This window comes from Ambystoma mexicanum, chromosome 3p (assembly GCF_040938575.1).
Source record: "Ambystoma mexicanum isolate Mex_15411 chromosome 3p, UKY_AmexF1_1, whole genome shotgun sequence".
Lineage (NCBI taxonomy): Eukaryota > Metazoa > Chordata > Amphibia > Caudata > Ambystomatidae > Ambystoma > Ambystoma mexicanum.
The window spans coordinates 915,182,188-915,201,963 of record NC_090925.1 but is presented as its reverse complement, the minus strand read 5'-3'; the positions used below and the strand labels follow the sequence as shown (position 1 = coordinate 915,201,963).

The 19,776-nt window shown below is 47.7% G+C and overlaps 1 long non-coding RNA gene across 1 annotated transcript in view; it reads right to left on the bottom strand.

Annotated features, from left to right (window-relative positions):
- Window positions 1-12,087: 12,087 nt before the first annotated feature.
- LOC138579649 (uncharacterized) overlaps window positions 12,088-19,776 on the bottom strand; it is a 472,376-nt gene continuing 464,687 nt past the window's right edge. The window contains exon 5 of the long non-coding RNA XR_011304109.1: window positions 12,088-12,334. This is a non-coding gene — a long non-coding RNA (uncharacterized lncRNA). The remainder of the gene's footprint in view (window positions 12,335-19,776) is intronic.

The window sequence follows — 19,776 nt, the reverse complement described above, 5'->3', positions numbered from 1 at the left end:
ACATGATGGTCTAGTGGTGCTTGGTGGAGCCCAGGGCTATATAAACCCTACCCTGGGCCACACCCAGCGCTTTGCGTTCTCTTTGACTGCTAATCTGGCAGCGTAACACTTATCTGCAAGCTCCAGGACTTTCACATGCCTTGTCCTGTATGCCGTTGGAACTCTGCTTACCTTCTTTGGCCGCCAGAAGACCTCCGGAGCTCTAGCTGATCTCTGCGCACGCCATCAGATTACCTGATTTGCATCCTGAAGTCTCCCGGAGCTCCTGCAGACATTGTGGCAAACCTGAAACGGAAGACAAAGGACACTGTAAGCATTAACCCGGCAGTACTTCCAAAGCCCGCATAATGCTGCTAAAACCTCTGCAGCCCCTCTTACACCCGCTTACCTGCAAGGCTCGCCCCATGTTCATGGGGGGCCATTCAGAGGACGTGAGGGTCACGGCAAGTCGGAACGCAGCACATCTCGTGCGTTCCATTTTCGCTGTACCTGGACATTTTCGCTACACCTGCAAATAAGGAATAAAGAAAACAGTCAGAAACTTGCTGTTACACAAGTTACCATAGACATCACAGAAGGATACTGCAACCAAGGAAAGACTACTGGAAAGGACACAAGTACAGCAGGACACACTGCTCAACAAGGACTACTACTACAAGTACACTTTCCCTCAACACTTCATCCCTTGCACCGCAGCAGGTCTGGGCCACCACCAGTGAAGCAACTGGAACCGGATGCCGATATTTAGGCCTTGACCCTAACTTACCAAGAAGGTGAGCCAGACTACTAACCGGCCAGCCAGTGCACACAGGGAAGCACAGGGGGGGTGGGGGGACAGGTTACACAACCAATACTTACGTCCACCTCTAGTTTGCTCGTAGATCCACTTCTTGACGGCCAGCCATCAGACCACCACCACGTTAAGGGTCCCACCAAATCACTCCCAACCATACTGCACACTGGGCAATGGACATTCAGCGACACAGAGGGGAGAGAGTGTTTTGGGTTCAGCATCCCACCTCCCAGGTTACACATCTAGTCGCTTAGGAAACCAGCTTCTGACGATCCGGACTTGGCACTACTGCAGGGCACCACAGGTAAGCCTTACAGAACGCAAAGCCCACATGTAAACGCCCTGCCTGAGTGTCATGGCATCGAACGTCAACCAGTTAGCTGCCCTGTTAGGCGAATTAAGGGCTGAGGTACTTGTCGCCTGTTCAGAAGCTAATGCCATGAGAAAAGATTTGGTAGTTAACAGGGAAAGAACAGAAGAGTTTGCAAAATGCCTGACCAAGACCCAGGCATTTCAGGTTCCCCTACCGGGTTCATCAGACGCTGCTGCAGCAGCACCCCCTCAAATACAAGTAACCACTGCAGTCACTGTCCCTCTAGTTCCTCCCGAGTTGTTCCTGGGGGATCCCCAATGATTTGCTATTTTCATGACCAGTGGCGGCTTAATTTTTTGTGTCGGCCAAGTGCCTTTCCCGCTGATCAAACAAAGGTCGCTTTTGTCTTGTCGTATTTAGGAGGGCATGCAGCTATTTGGTCTGTACACTTGGTTAACCGGGATGATCCTATTCTGTACATATTTGGGGGTTTCCAGCAGGACCTAGACAAGCTATTCGCACGGAGGTCACGGGGGCAGGCATTAGATAGAGAGTTGCTAACCCTTTGACAAGGAACCCAAGATCTCTTAGTGTATATCACCACCTTTAACCGTCTGGTGGCCGAAACAAACTGGCCTGAAGAAAAAAGAAACACTTTGTTTTATCGAGGCCTTCGAAGCGAACTCAAGGATGCCCTGGCTCAAGTAGTCAACCCGCCTGAACGCTACTCGGAGTATATTGATCTGGTGGTGCAATTGGAACATCAGTTGCAGGAAAGAAAGATAGACCGAAGCTGCTCGGAAGGACGCCCTGCCTACGTGGGTCCGTGGGACTGCCATCCCGTCCCATGGAAAACCCACCGGAGCACATGCAATTGGGCAGTGTGCGAGGACCCCTGACCAAGGAAGAAAGGGAGAGGCGCCGGCGTCAACAACTCTGTTTGTATTGTGGCAAGGCCAGATACTTCCTTAGAGACTGGCCAAGTAAGACTGCTTAGAAACCCTTGGGAATGACCGATACTGGCATGGAGAAGGAACCACCTGCGGAGTCGTCGGAAAACTACATGGCCCGGCAAGTGTAGGGATCGGCTTGTCAGGGCAAGGAAAGGGCATCAACGGTCTCGCACCTCACGACACCAGCAATCCTGTTATGTCCTAAACAGCTGCAGTGCATCTATGCCTTGGAGGCTTATGTTGACTGTGGGGGAGTAGGGAATTATATGGCCATCACTCTAGCCCAACGGATTGGTGTGTCTACACTCAGAGGAGAAAAAGTAGATAACATAGTGTCCGTGGACGGAACGCAACTGTCATCAGGACCAGTGACCCGGTATACGGAAGAGGTCGAACTGTTATGTCATGATGGTAATCGGGAACACATAGTGTTTGATCTAATAAACCCAACCCAGTTCCAGCTCATATTAGGCATGCCCTGGTTGGAGTGCCACAATCCGATCATATATTCATGGACTCACACCTTCACCTTCTCCACTGAGTGCTCGCAGACATGGTATCCCTCTTCACCTATGAATACCAGCCCATCAGGTTCTTCTTTACGAAAGCAGGATCCCAGAGCGATAATTGGCTTCATTGGACAGTTACCCCCAGTGTATGAGACATATCAGGACGTTTTTCAAAAGGAGCACGCTAACACTTTACTGCCGCACAGGCCCTATGACTGTCAGATAGATCTGTTTCCGGATGCTCAAGTGCCGTGCAGCCGCATATATGCGCTTACGGAAAAGGAAAACCATGATTTGCGCAATTACCTTGCTCAGTATCTGGCCAATGGATTCATACGACCATCTAAGTCACTGGCATCCTCTGCCTTATTCTTCGTACCTAAGAAAGAGGGAGACCTTGGGACCTGTATAGATTATAGAGGGCTAAACAACATCACTATTAAAAACAGGTACCCCTGGCCACTGATTCCAGTACTCTTGGACGAAGTGTAAGGTGCTAAGATTTACACCAAGCTTGATCTCAGAGGAGCGTACCACCTGGTGCGCGTAAAGGCCGGTGATGAGTGGAAGATGGGTTTTCGCACCAGGTTTGGGTTGTTAGAATACAACGTCATGCCTTTCAGATTATGCAACGCTCCGGCAGCCTTCCAATTCTTTATGAACAATGTTTTATGGGAATTGCTGAACGTTTGCCCTATGGTCTACATTGAAGATATCCTGATCTACTCCTCGACATTAGAAGAACACGTACGTCACGTAAAGGCAGTCCTGGAAAATTACGCCAACATCATCTCTATGCTAAACTCGAGAAATGTACCTTTCATGTGAGCACCGTAGAATTCTTGTGGTTTATCTTGACCCCACAAGGATTCCAGATGGATAATCGTAAAGTGGAAGCAATACTCCAGTGGCCATCTCCCACTTCAGTCAAAGCAGTCCACCCATTTTTATCGGCTTTTTATTCCAGACTTTTCTAACACCGTTCATCCCATCACTTCGCTACTCCGTAAAAACAGGACCTTCAGTTGGACCACCGAAGCTGAGCAGGTATACGTTCAGCTCCAACAACTGTTCACTTTTGCCCCAATACTGAAACATCCAGAGCCAGAACTTCCGTACCTGGTTGAGACAGACGCCTCAAGTGTTACCATGGGGGCGGTCCTATCACAACGTGACCCTGTCACTCACCAACTGCATCAAGTAGCGTCCTGGTCCAAGAAATTCAACCCAGCCGACTTGAACTATGCAGTGTCCGATAAGGAGTTGCCTGCTATTAAGTCTGCATTCAAGGAATGGCTACACCATCTTCTCGGGGCGCGCCACACAGTCACAGTACTTACGGACCACCACAACCTGCAATTTCTACAAACAGCCAAGGCTCAGTCACCTCCCCCCCTCAGATGGGCACAATTCTTTACAGAATTCTATTTTACTGTCACTTATCGTCATAGAGTGCAAAAAAGAAAAGCTGATGCCCTCTCTTGGATTGGCTGGATACCGAAGGAGAAGGCGTCTATGCAAACTCAGTGCCAGTACCCATAATTCCAGAAGACAAAATACTAGGACTCTTTAGCAGTGATCCACCTTCTTTAGAGGGCGAAGTCAGAAGAACCTTGAACCCAGATCAGATGCATGCATCAACCTCTCAGGGAGCCCTAATAACTGAAGAGAACGGCCTACCATATTTCCAGGCTTATACCTGCCTAGTTCCACGATGCACAATCAGGTTCTCCAAGTGTACCATGATTCACTTACAGCAGGCCACCCCGGCATTGTAAAAACAATGGCGAAAATCCGACAGAATTTCTGGTGGCCTACGTGGAGGAAAGATGTCATGCAATACATCAAGACCTGTGACGTCTGTGCTAGGAATAAGATGCCTCGAAGCAAGCCCCAGGATCTCCTCCATCCGCTGTCAATTCCACTGGCCCCTTGCCATACCATCTCCCTAGACTTTATTACAGACTTACCACCTTGTAAAGGTCACAACACCATACTAGTGGTCACTGACCTTCTGACTAAGATGGCACATTTCATCGCTTTAAAGGGGTTGCCAAATGCAGAGCTTTTAGCTCAGACATTCCTATCAAACATCATTAAGTTACATGGTTTCCCATCAGTGGTAATATCGGACAGAGGGAGCCAGTTTGTCTCAAGGTTCTGGAAAAGTTGCTGTGCCAAGGCGCAGATTAAAATCTGTGTATCTACCAGCCACCACCCACAGACCGATGGCCATAACGAGAGGACAAACCAAACTCTTCAACAATACCTACAATGCATGCTTACTCAAGTAGACTCTGATTGGGTAGACCTCCTTTGGGCTGGAGAATACGCCTATAACAATACGATCCATAGCTCAACAGGGTTGCCTATCTTTTTCCTACATGGAAGAGATCCACGTGCCACAGCCCCCGATCCACCTGCACCTCTGGAAGTGCTGGCTATTACCACCCTTCGCACGAGCATTAAGGAGACTCTGAAAAAGGCAGTTCACACCCTTCAGGAATCAAAAGCAGCTCACAAGCGCTTTGCAGTCAAAAAGAGGGCCAAGGAACCCATGCATCAAGTAGGGGAGAAGGTATGGTTGGCCACGAAGCACATGCAGTTGAAAGGGCCCAGGAAGTTTCACTCAAAGTATATCGCCCCATACCCTGTTGTTTCAGTTATCAACCCAGCAGCAGTCAAATTAGAGCTACCTTCCACACTACGCATTCACCCGGTCTTTCATGTATCGCTGTTGAAACCAATGCATCCAGGCACCCGAAACTCCTTTGAACAACCCCCTCCTGTGGAGATAGATGGGGACGAGGCGGAATATGAAGTTAAAGACATACTAGACTCCAAGATGATACGGTGAAAGCTCTATTATCTTGTCGATTGGAAGGGGTATAGTGTGCTAGATAGAACTTGGGAACCTGCAAGCAACATACATGCCCCTCGCCTTTTAGCCCGATACCACCGCAATCACCCAGGGAGGCCAGGGCCAGGGTTAGCTTTCCTTGGGGGGCCCTAGGAGGGGAGTGCTGTCAGTGGACAGGGTTTGGACCCAACAAGTGGCTGGCTGGAGAAGGCAGCAGTTTACAGACACTGCAGCCTCCACTAAGATAGTCCCCAGACCAGGATGTCATAACAGACTTAAGACGGCCACCAGATTTCCATGCTCCAAGAATCTGTGGTGGTATAGTGATGCTGGGTGGAGCCCAGGGCTATGTAAACCCCCCTGGGCCACACCTGGCCCTTTGCATTCTCTCTGGCTGCTAATCTGGCAGTGTAATGCTAATCTGAAAGCTCGAGGACTGCCACATGTCTTGTCCTGCACGCCGTCGGAACTCCACTTACCTACTTTGGCCTCCAGAAGTCCTCCAGAGCTCCAGCTGATCTCTGTGCACGCTGTCAGCACTCTGCTTACCTGCATTAGCCAGATTAACAAGAGGGGTCCTGGGAGTCCCTCTGCCAGACATTAGTCCTGGTTACGAGAGACTTACCCAGAGTCTTTAGCTCACTATCTTTCACAGAGAAGAAATGTCCCAAACATATCAGTCTTTGTCCTGCCCTGGGGCAGTCCAGCACCGAAATGCTAGGTAATTCTCCTCTGAACAAGAGTACCAACAGAAACCCCAGACACGTGTTTCGGTCTGGTTGGACCTCATCAGTAGGGTGGATCTGTGCCTCTCTAAGAATAGTGAGCAAGGGGTCCACGTCTGGATTCCCCTAGTAATTTAGGGTGAGACCCAAAGTTACTTAAATATGCAGATTAACAAGGGGGGTCCTGGGAGTCCCTCTGCCAGACATTAGTCCTGGTTATGAGAGACTTACCCAGAGTCTTTAGCTCACTATCTTTCACAGAGAAGAAATGTCCCAAACATATCAGTCTTTGTCCTGCCTTTGGGCAGTCCAGCACCGAAATGCTAGGCAATTCTACTCTGAACAAGAGTACCAACAGAAACCCCAGACACGTGTTTCGGTCTGGTTGGACCTCATCAGTAGGGTGGATCTGTGCCTCTCTAAGAATAGTGAGCAAGGGGTCCACGCGTCTGGATTCCCCTAGTAACTTAGGGTAAGACCCAAAGTTACTTAAATATGCAGATTAACAAGGGGGGTCCTGGGAGTCCCTCTGCCAGACATTAGTCCTGGTTACGAGAGACTTACCCAGAGTCTTTAGCTCACTATCTTTCACAGAGAAGAAATGTCCCAAACATATCAGTCTTTGTCCTTCCCTGGGGCAGTCCAGCACCGAAATGCTAGGCAATTCTCCTCTGAACAAGAGTACCAACAGAAACACCAGACACGTGTTTCGGTCTGGTTGGACCTCATCAGTAGGGTGGATCTGTGCCTCTCTAAGAATAGTAGCAAGGGGTCCACGTCTGGATTCCCCTAGTAACTTAGGGTGAGACCCAAAGTTACTTAAATATGCAGATTAACAAGGGGGCTCCTGGGAGTCCCTCTGCCAGACATTAGTCCTGGTTACGAGAGACTTACCCAGAGTCTTTAGCTCACTATCTTTCACAGAGAAGAAATGTCCCAAACCTATCAGTCTTTGTCCTGCCCTGGGGCAGTCCAGCACCGAAATGCTAGGCAATTCTCCTCTGAACAAAAGTACCAACAGAAACCCCAGACACGTGTTTCGGTCTGGTTGGACCTCATCAGTAGGGTGGATCTGTGCCTCTCTAAGAATAGTGAGCAAGGGGTCCACGTCTGGATTCCCCTAGTAACTTAGGGTGAGACCCAAAGTTACTTAAATATGCAGATTAACAAGAGGGGTCCTGGGAGTCCCTCTGCCAGACATTAGTCCTGGTTACGAGAGACTTACCCAGAGTCTTTAGCTCACTATCTTTCACAGAGAAGAAATGTCCCAAACATATCAGTCTTTGTCCTGCCCTGGGGCAGTCCAGCACCGAAATGCTAGGCAATTCTCCTCTGAACAAGAGTACCAACAGAAACCCCAGACACGTGTTTTGGTCTGGTTGGACCTCATCAGTAGGGTGGATCTGTGCCTCTCTAAGAATAGTGAGCAAGGGGTCCACGTCTGGATTCCCCTAGTAATTTAGGGTGAGACCCAAAGTTACTTAAATATGCAGATTAACCCCTTGTTAAATCTACCTGCGTTAGCCTCCAGAAGTCCTCCGGAGCTCCAGTTGATCTCTGCGCATGCCGTTGGATTACATGATTTGCATCCTGATGTCTCCCAGAGCTCCCGTGGACACTAATGTGAACTGGAACCTGAAACGAAAGACAAAGGACACTGTAAGCATTAACCCGCAGCACTTCAAAGCCTGCATAATGCTGCTAAAACCTCTGCAGACCTTCTTACACCCGCTTACCTGCAAGGCTTACGCCACGCTCTGGGGGGGTCGTACAGAGGACGTGAGGATCTCGGCAAGTCGGAACACAGCACATCTTGTGTGTTCCATTTTTGACACACCTGCATATTTTTGCTGCACCTGCAAAGGGAATAAAGACAACAGTCAGCAATTCGCTGTTACACAAGTTTCCATAGACATAACAGAAGGATACTGCGACCAAGGAAAGACTACTGGAAAGGACACAAGTACAGCAGGACATGCTGAAAGGACACAAGTACAGCAGGACACGCTGCTTAACAAGCACTACTACTACAAGGACACTTACCCTCAACACTGCATCTCGTGCGCCGCAGCAGGTCTGGGCCACCAACAGTGAAGTAACTGGAACCGGATGCCAATCTTTAGGCCCTGAGCCTAATTTACCAAGAAGGTGACCCCACCCATAGAGGGACACGCACACTCGACTGGGTTCTAACACATCATCAATCGGTTTTAAATACTACCGTATCACAATGTCCCTGGTCTGATCACTTTTTAGTGAACACTACCGTCCTCCTCCCAGCAGCCCCATTGAGACTTGACGCTGGACCAATACACTTTAAAATGAACAGAAATATCAAAAACATCACCTCACAGAAACTGTCATTGGAACTTGATGCCAGGTTACCTACCCTTGATTCCTTTAGTAATTCTGACGATCATGCTCTTCATCTAAATACAATCTTTAATTGTGCCATTGAAGCTCTTGCCCCTGAAAAATCCAAGCTAGTGAAACCTGAAGCAAAGAGAAACTCTCTGTTCAACTAAACTATTTTGCTACTCAGACGCTCGAAAAGGACTGCAGAAAGAAATTAGCGGAAGCATCCTTCCCCTTCAATTGTCTTCAACAACAGGATTGCTCTGGCCAAATAGCTTTAGGGAGCTCTTTTCAATCCTGAAGGAATTTGAGGGAAAACCTGTGAGTAATCAGCACCAAATAAAGACTCTGTATGGTGCCAAATGAATGGCCATCAACAAGCAGTTTTGGCCCACAAAGGTTGCTTCTGAATGGCAGGAATGGCTCTACTCCCTCCCCCCCCGCCCTCTAGCCACTGAAAACAAAAAAACACCTGTTAAATTCGAATTCAAACACTGCTCCGAAGTTCAAATCTGCCCGGAATGAAACCTACCTCCTGCCTTGATGACAGTTGCCCCTCTAGTATCTTTAAGGACTGTATGAATGTTCTGGCCCCATGGGTAGCTAAGTTGATTAATCTCTTCGTTACAGAAGGTAATGTTCCTTGCCTACTTAAGGAGGCGTGGATCATTCCCTTTTTGAAGAAAAACAATCTGGATTCCTCCATAGCCAAACATTACCATCCAATAACAAATGTACCTTTCTTATTGAAAATCATGGACCGCGTGACAGATACTCAACTACAAGAGTTAATTGAAAGAAACAACATCCTTAGCCCCCGGCAGTCAGGCTTCAGAGGCAGACATGGCACGGAGACTGCCATGCTGGACCTCAAATCCAATCTTGCCAGTATTGTGGACAAAGGTCAGCCAGCCCTCCTTATGCTATTAGATCTCTCTGTGACCTTTGACCTGGTCGACCACTCACTATTGGTGACCAGGTAAGAAAAGCATGGGGATTTCATCCTTCCTGGGACCTCGGAATGCTAGAGTGGCACCAGAGAGTGCTACTTCCCTACCAGCTGCCATTACTTGTGGGGTCCTGCAGGGGTCTTGTATTTCCCCTACATTGTTTAATATCTACGTTATGACCCTTCTCTCTGTCTTGGATGACATGGGTGTTCAGCATGCCAACAATGCTGATCACACTCAGGTCATCCTTGGGTTGTCAGGCATCTATGCTCAGGATGCCCTTGCCATTCATTCAATTTATGAGTTAGTCCAGGCTCCTTCAGCCTGGAATGAGCTCCCACTGGTCTTGAGATCGGCAAATTCCCTTAAAGAATTTAAATGTAAGCAATTGAGCAAGTCCCACTTTTTCAACCTGAAACCAGGCTAAAAATCTTGTCAACCTGGCCCCCTACTGTTCCCTGACAGCCTCTCTTGTTCTTTGTTGTTGTTTGTCGTGTCTACATTATATGTGCGCCCTGAAGCCCACGGGCAAGTAGCACACTACAAAAATGTAAATAAATAACTAAATACTCTGACTGGCGATTCTCATCTTACATGGCACTGGTAAGGTTGCTGTCAACACTTTCTAATGATTCCATCAGATTTTCAGCGTGGAGATATTGTGATGATTATTTGTTGTGACTTGTCCCAACTAGTCACAAAACAGACAGCAATACTGAACAGTACTCCTGGAAAATCGAGAGAGACTCATTTTAACTGACCAAACAGGTTATTTTTCTATACCTTTTAATATATCTTCCTGATTGTAAACATAACGCCAACCCTTTCCATCAATACACCCGTGTAATGCGTTACAAACATATGTCCAAGTTCGCCCACCAATTTCAAGTCAAAACACCCCCATGTCAGTTTAAGTTAAGAGCAATGCGCATTTAAGCAAACACCTTGCTATCATTACAACACATACACACTTATCAGGAGAGGAATTTGCAGTTAATACGTACTGTTTTTCAGTGTCCACACGCTACATCCACTCTAAGCTTGCAAGGCCATTGCTTGAAGCGCTTAAAACTCTGGCAGCGTCCTGTCAATCTTCTCATGAGAAACACTCCCCCTGTTCCGTTTGAATGATGCTTTTCCAAAATGTACTTTTTTCACACTTCCATTCGCGCCATTTTACTTCTTCTTAACATCAGCTGACGTTTGACTTTAAATGGAAGTGGTACATATTTTCTTGACTATTTTGAAATAGCGATATTGTCGGTAAGGAGATAAGGAGGTACACTGTTAGACTTTCCTCCAAATAGGATTTTGTGAGGTGCAGTTAAAGTTAAGGGAGCATTTGAGTCTGACTAGAAGTGAGTTTATAATATCGTCAAATGGCCTATAATAAATGGCCTTAAATTGGACTCAATTAAAGTGAAAGCTGCCATTAAGACTGGACAAGAGTGAGTATAAGTAGTTAAATTAAACTGTGAGAAGGAAGCTTGGTAGTTGAAAGACTTTAATAATGTAATGTCGCCACTGAAACTGGAAACATGCTATGCCCTAAGATGTCAAAATCACTCAACAACAATGAGTGACACTTGAGAGCATTGCAATGAGACCAACCCCTTCGGAGCACTGATCCAGTCACCCAGACTGGATGAGTAGGATATTTACGCCTCCCCCAACGCAGGCAGTCAATCTACTAACAAGCTCTCCAGATATAGATTTAACGAGTGCTGGCTTGGTACAGTCTGTTCCCTGGTTACAGTTACAGCCTCGGAAACGGTCATCCATAAGTGTTTGTACATACAGACATCATCTTTCAGTAGGGAGTGTGGCTTTCTTCAACATATCAACAAAGGGGGGTGCAAGGTTGTATCTGCTACTGACCTCTGTGTATTAACAAGCAGCACACAGTTTTGTGGCATATCATAGCTGACACAGGAAGGGCGGGGCCTTTCTCTCTGGGAGCAATCACAGCCCAAGCTTACCTTTTCATCTCGCAAATACCTGAACATGTCTCTACACATTTTAATGGTAGCACCTTGTCAGTTGTCAATGCCATCAAGACTTCCTAAATTAGCGTTAATGTTTGGGTGATAAGAGCTGATAGGAGCTTTGAGCTAGTCTGCACAAAGCTTATAGTGGAAAAGGTTGCTTTAATTTGACAAGCCACAGCTTATAAAACCACGCTAACCTGTCTCCTTGGCCTTACAGACTACGAAACCATTAACACATGTATCAATACAAGTAATTCATTAGCTCCCCTTGGCCCTCCACATCCCTCCTCATCCCTCCCTTCCCCCTTCAACTCTCCCCACCATCTTTCCCACTTTTCTCCCCCAGAGTTTCCCCAGCCAATGCCTGTCCTTCTTCCATACCTCTACCCCTATCTTGTACCTCCGGGCCAGCCTGTCCATCTTCAACATGCGCACCCCCAAACCTGCACAAAATGTCTATCTCCCTATTCATTTTCCCACTCGTTTTCTTAACTGCCCCTTCTCTAAACGCCCCTCTGCACAGTCTCCATGGCAACAGCTGCGTTAAATATTAATTAACTTCCGGACAGGACTTCCTCAAAAACAGTGTTTCCCTTTTTATTTTTTTTATTTGCGCCACCTAAGGCTATTTAACAAGATCATTCTCCTTCGCATGAATTAGTACTGCCGCCGGAATAGTATTCTTCCTCCTTCGCCCATCCATCATGGGCAACAAGTAGTCCCACCTTAAACAGTCCATCCCTGAGCATTTTACCAACAAGTCCTTATAGCTGCATCCCAGCTGCATCCCAAAGTGCCTCTTCACTGCTGCTTGTTTCCATGCCCATTTCACCAGAGCGTCGCTGCAAATCCAAATCCGAGGAACCTCCCCATTTCCTCGTACCGCTTCTGTGAAAAAGGAAAATTGTGAGACCTGTGCCGTACCCCCACCTTTCCCTACCTCTTACCATCACTTCTCTCCTTCTCCCAGGTCCCTAATATAAGCTTTGTGCTGCCCAGATTTCCAGCACCCCAATCTCTTAATGTCCTGTTCACTCATCCCTAGTCATTTCCCCTTCGTTGCCGCTGCTATTCTTAATGAATGTGTTCCAAATGCTGTCCTGTCCTCTCCCAAAGATGCCAGAGCATTCCTCATTACCCCCAAAACTTGCCCCGTAGTCACACTTTCCCCATTCTCGTGCCTGAAAACAGGTCCTTCACTAAGGCCACACTGCTTCCACTATGCTCTCTATGCCTTCTACCCGCCCACCAGCCCAGTTGAATCCAAAACCCTCTGCTCTGCTCTGTTGGTCTGTTTTTACCACTTCTTTCTAAGAATATCTAAACTTCTGACAAAAAACCACATCTTTCCGCCACAAATCCATATCCCTTTTGCTGGCCTCCAATTCTGATATCCTAAAAGCAGCAAAAAAGAACCATGGAAAACAGGTGTCCAGTCAAAGTTTCATAACATTAGTTTCGAATGTCAAAAGTTCCGACACAAAAGTGTCGAAAAAAAGTTTAGAATTTATTTATTTAATAGTAAAGGGTTTATTTTAATTTAGCATAGGTAAATAAGTGTTTAAAAAAGAAAAAAACTGGAGCTTGGGGGATGAACCCCCCCCCCAAAAAAACGTTTGTATTCGAAACTTTGACTGTCGAAACAGTCAATAGTAACCTGTAAAACATGCTCTCAACATCCCTACTTCCCATGCCAACCAATAAACCTCCTTCAGCACTCCACCTAACCTTACTAGTAAATCCATTGTCACAGCCTTCCATCTTCCATCCCTCTGCCCCCTCTCTCTTGCCCACCCCTCAGGTATACTCTTTGGTTTGGCATTTCACCCCCACTTGGCTCCAACACCAAAACCATTTTCCATAAAACACTATTCCTGACAGTTTGCCTGCAATAGTTTCCCTTGACAAAACTTTGTCAATCATAGCAGTGGAAAAGGACAGCTGTTTGGAGTGGAATGCTCCCTCTGTGCACTTGTTTGTTTGATGCCTCATCTTGCTTTAAAAGCTGTTTCTAGGAGCCCCGGGTGGCGAAGCCCACTAGTGGAAAAGGGCAGCTGTTAGAAGCGACAGGCTTCCTGTGTGCACCTGTATTTGTTTGACGCCTTATCTCGTTAGCATTTATTTATTTAATTTGATAGAGCGACCAAACCCAGAGGTATCACTGCTCTTGCACATAGTGCGTGGTTACAGACGAAAACTGCTAGTGAAAATAGTACATTGCATAATTAAACATATTTGTTAAAAAGCCAAGTTTTTAAAAGCTTTTGAAGACAGCGAAAACAGTTGTGTGTTAGCATGGGCGTCATTTTAGGGGGCGGACGGGGATGTTTGTCCCCCCAACTTTCACGACACACTATTTTGTCCCCATTCATTTGAATGGGGCACCTTTTCTTCAGAGGTCATGTCCCCCCCAACATTTTCAGCAAAGTTTCTCCACTGTGTGTTAGTTATGTTTGATATGGCCGTACAAGGTGGGGATTGCTTTGTTGCAGGAATTGGGGAAAGGAGGGGGAGAAAGAGACCACCATAAGCAGGATGCCCCTATGTGAAGCTTCTGCAATGCAAGAAGAGTAGCTAGCCTTACTGCACAGGCTGCTGACATAGCAATGTTTAAAGGACACTCCTGACAATGATCAGAGGCTGACACCAGTGTTCACTGCAGATCTGATTGCAGGAGCCACGGTTTTGGAGGCGGCCGGAGATTTGGACGTTGAAGTGAAGCTTTTAATCCCAAGACCCGACCGACGTGATCCTTGCCACTCGACCAGCACGTGATGCCTGACCCCAGCAGACTAAGCATGCAGCTTACTCCACGCACATGGTGAGGCCAATCTGCGCCCATATAGGCCACTTGAAGCCAGCAGCACCTACAAGCTGGTCTTTTCCCCTGCCAGATTTCTCCATCCGTGCTTTTGCACACCTTTGCACCGGAGGTCCACCATCTTTGTCCTCATTTCCGGCCTGACCCCAAAATGGCGGTCGCATCGCGGCGCCGAAACGAGGCTGCCAATAGTTGCTGAGCAACTAGCTTGATCCGTGCCCAATCCGCAACGCCGGCAGGCGGAAGCCGGCTCCCGGAAGAAGGCCCGTGGAAAAAGGCCCTGTTCCACCCCTGTTCGCCTCGGGACGCCACGGCCTGCGGCCACATATGCTCGAGCAGCCTCCACCAGCCTCTACCATATGCTCGGACACTGACTACTCCCACCCTTAATGCTCTGCACTGCTATGCAAGACCGTTACGCACAGGGGTCAGAGCAGGAGCTCCCCCACAGCAACCCGCACTGCAGGAGCAACACAGAGTCACCCTGTCCCTTGACCTTTGTCCTATAAGGTAAGCCTGCGGGCTTTATCTACCCCGTACACTATCCCCAGACTTGCATGTTACTTCCATATGTGCCGCCCAAAATGCCATAGTCATACTATTAGCTACGCACTCAATGCATATGTACCTTGCTAGCCACCCCTTGTCCTGCCCAGTCTATGCCACTAAAAAAATTTGTTTTATTTTACCCTACCTCGAAAAAAATTAGCCCTCATTCCACAGTGTGCCCATGCAAATTCGAATCTAGCCATTTTGATGTGATATTCTGCCATTCGAATTTAGCCATCTTGATGTGATATTCTGCCATTCGAATCTAGCCATTTTGATGTGATATTCTGCCATTCGAATCTAGCCATTTTGATGTGATATTCTGCCATTCGAATCTAGCCATTTTGATGTGATATTCTGCCATTCGAATCTAGCCATTTTGATGTGATATTCTGCCATTCGAATCTAGCCATTTTGATGTGATATTCAGACATTCGTTTCTAGCCTGCTTAGCGGCCCTGATCCACTGCATAACTGCCTGCCCTAGCGGCCCCGCTCTATTGTGTCATTGCATGCCACTAGTGGCTCTGCTGTACATCTCTTGTCAACAAATGCAGCCCCCCGGCACACACCCCAAAGCGCCTTCACACCTCCCTTCCTCTCTATCCCTCTCCTTCACAGCCCTCTCCCTTCTGGCCATCTACAGCATGACGCCCCCAGACCGGAATGCCCACCCATGCCTTACCCCACCATCTGACCTCATACACACCACAGCGCCGTCTGCACTCCACTCCACACTCAACTACCCCACCAATCCGACCGGACATCACCCACTCCACCTCAGGCTCCACAGACTAAGAACACGCACCAAACACCTCCTAACTCTCCGCAGCACTCCACACTCCGCACTCCTTAGGAACAACAGACTCAGCTCTCGCACCCATACATCAGCCGCCCAGACTCACCCCTCTGTCCACGCTCACTACCCTGGCACCCATCACGCTAGCACCCATCACGCTGCACCTATCACGCCCCAGCTTCACACCCCCAAATACACATCGCCCACCCCCAACACCACCAACGCCAACACTCACACCCTACGACCAGACTTAAGATGCGCTCTCATCAATGCGCGCTCTATCCATGCCCATGCCATTGAAATCAATGACCTTATCACCACCCACAATCTCGACCTACTTGCCATATCCGAAACCTGGCTCCACGAAGCCTCCAGTCCTTCCATCCACCTCGCTCTCCCTCAAAACTATACCATTCTCAGACAGGACCGAAAAAACTCCAAAGGTGGTGGCGGCGTCGCCCTCATCTTTAAAGACACCCTCTCCCTAAGAATGTGTAATCAGCAATGGGACAACAACGCTGAGCTACTCACGGCTAAACTAGCCCTCTCACCTAACTGCACCATAAACTTCTTTATCACCTACAGACCACCAGGATCACCCCTAGACTTCCAAAAACAACTCCTCCTAAACATAGGCAACAACCTCAAAAGCACCACCAAAAGCATCCTTCTAGGGGACTTTAACCTTGGTTTAGCTGACCCAAAGGACAAAGCAGCCGCAAATCTAGCCAAAGAACTATCAAACATGGGGTTCGAACACAAAATTACTGCCCCCACTCATAACAAAGGCAGATCCATTGACTGGCTAGCGGATCACAATTGCTCATCTGCAATTACATCCATCTCGGCCCTCCCATGGACGGACCACTACCTCATTCAATTCTCCATTCCTACCACGCCTACTCATAAAACCTTAACTCATGCCCCACCCACTAAAGTAAGAAGCTCTAAAAAACTCACTGCTTCCAACCTCGCCCCTCTCCTCGACATCCCTGAACTCAAGCCTCCTTTCATCCATGACCCCACCTCTCTAGCCAACATCTACTCCAGCACACTCACTCAAGCCATCGATCTCATTGCCCCTCTAGAAGAAAAAAAAGGAAAAAAATCATTGCACTGCAATTCATGGTTCACTGAAGAACTATCTGACCTTCGCACCAAGAAACGCAAAGCCCTATCCAGATGGCAAGCAGCACCTAATCAATCCTCACTTAAAGATTTTAAAGAGATCTCCTTGACCTACAAAAAAGCCATATTCCATGCTAAATCCGAATCCTACAATCAGAGAATTATTAATGCCAGCTCCAAATCAAGAGAAATATTTTCCATATTCAAAGAACTCTCCACACCGGCCTCCGTCCCAGATGAAATCATCAAGGATGAAGCCTGGTGCACAGGCATCCAGGCTGCCCTCCTCAATAAAGTTAAAACTCTCCAAGACAAAATAGCCTCACAACGCAAAGCCCTCAACACCCCCACCTGCTCACCCACACTCTCCACCAATAACGCTCTCTCACAAACACCCCTCTTTGCCTTTAGAGAAGTCTCAGAAACAGAAGTTAAAGACCTCCTCAAAAAAATTAAACCTTCCACCTGCAAAGGGGATATCTGCCCACCTTCACTAATCAAAGAGTGCTCAGAATCCCTCACCCCCATCATTACGGCCTTCATCAATGCCTCCTTCGCATCTGGAACTGTACCACATTGCCTAAAAGAAGCTTGGGTCCGCCCGCTCCTGAAAAAACCCTCCCTCGATCCTTCCTCCCCTAACAACTATCGCCCCATCACCACCGTCCCCTTTCTCCTCAAAATCTTAGACAAAGCCGCTCACAATCAAATCCAACACTACCTGGAAACCAACTCCATCCTAGGCAAAAGACAATCAGGCTTCCGCAAAAGCCATGGGACGGAAACTGCCCTTCTAGATTTAAAAAATCAAATGACCAAAATAATGGACACAGGCAAACCTGCTCTCCTCCTTCTGCTCGACCTCTCTGCAGCATTTGACTTGGTCGACCACAGCATTCTCACATCTCACCTCATCAATGCTGCACACTTCTCTCACAAGGCTACCACCTGGATCACTTCCTTCCTTGAAGGTAGGGCCATGAAAGTGTACTCAGACCAGGACAGCGCCCCCCCCACCACTATAAACTGTGGTGTCCCACAAGGATCCTGCACTGCTCCAACCCTCTACAACCTATTCACCAAACCCCTCTTTGACTTACTGGACTCCCTCAACATAGCGTACACAAATTACGCAGATGACACGCAAGTTCTCCTCCCCCTCTCCGGAGACTACGACCTAGACTCAGAAGCCCTCCTCAAAATCTACTCGACCATCCAAACCTGGATGGCTATCAATGGTCTCTGCCTAAACGGAGACAAAACCGAAATCATCATCCTAGCCCCCAACGAAACACTAACCAAACTTAGCCCCAACTATTCTCACATGCTCATCGACAATATTAGCATACCTGTCTCCTCCACAGTCAAGACCCTAGGAGTCTACATTGACGCCACACTCTCAATGACAAGACAAACCAACGCCATCGCCTCAGCTTCTGCTCTGACTACCAAACTCATCTACGCCATAAAACCCTACCTCACCACGCCTAACTGCCTCTCCATAGCCAGAGCTACCATAGGAGCCAGATTGGACTACTGCAACGCCCTCCTGGCAGGCACATCGTCAAAGAACCTAAACAGACTCCAAATAGTGCAAAACAATGCCCTCCGCGCTGCACTACACATTCCCAAAAATGAACATATTTCACAGGCCAGAAGACTTGTCCACTGGCTCCCAGTTAAGGAAAGAATCAACTTTAAAATCCTTACTCTCACACACAATTGCATCAATCATACAGCACCCCCCTACCTATCTGAAACTATAACTAAGAACTCTTCCACCCGTCCCAGAAGAAGCCACCATGCCAACCAACTCCGAGTACCCACTGTAAAAAGAGCCAAAGCCGGCGGCATTGGTTTCCCACACATAGCTCCTAAACTCTGGAATGCCCTCCCTAACGCCCTCAGAGCAGAACCCTCTCTGTACTCCTTTCGCAAATCTCTCAAAACCACTCTATTCAACTAACTCCATCCTTCCTTCACCCACTCCAGCTCGCACACGTCTGTTTCGAAATATGTCTGATACGTAACGTGCATTGTAATGAAAACTGCTTTGTTGTAACCACCTTCCTTCTACGGTAACCAGACTATGTATGTCCTCATGTAACAGCGCCACGATGCCCCCGGGCTGATGTGCGCTTTAAATAAATCCGAATAAATAAATAAATAAATAAATAGTAACACAGAAGTTGGCACCCCCTGCACGCTACGGATGAATCTGGGTGTAAGCAAGGCCAGACTGGGGAGCATCGGAGTGCACGAGTCACTGGTTTTGCTGATATACTTGGGATGAGGTTGAGGGGACATTCTTGTGCAGACATCAGTAGGCGATGGGCAGCATTTTCAATTCAATGTGTGCTTTTATAGGAACCCAGTGCACTTCCCTTCTTGTTGTTGAGATATGGGCTGCTAGATTTAAGCACAGGGTTGCTCTGAGGGCCTTGTTTTGCAAGAGCTGAAATTTTGCAAGGTTTTTTTGCAGAGGTCCCAGAGAATAACACTTTACAATAGTCGAGCTTGCTGCCAATAATGGCTAATGCCAGCATCAGGCAGTTCTGTGGGGAAATACATTTCCTGCTCAAGGAGATGAGTTTAGCCATGTAGGTGGTGGAAGAGGCTAGCGCGTTGATTTGACCGCACATGTTTAGCTCAGCATTAAGATAAACCCCCAGTGTCTTCGCATGGTTGGAGACCTGGATACTATTTCCATCAATGGGAAAGGAAGACTATGAAGGGGTCATGGAAGGTGAGCAGAGCCCACAATGAGGAGCTCAGTTGTATCATTGTTTAGACAGAGATTGTGGGCATCCATCAAGTTTTGGATGACTTTGTAGGTCTGGTTGTCCAAGGTAACGTCCTGTGCATAAAATCCTGATAATGGGAGAAGGACTTGCGTGTCAGAGGCAAAGTTAGTTTAGGGAATACACAGTGCGTCGAGGTGGTCGAATATTGGCGTGGTGTAGGTCAGGGGAGATGCAGGAGCCCTGAGGAATACCACAGAGAACTGGAATGGGGTCAGCTGTAAAATTGCCT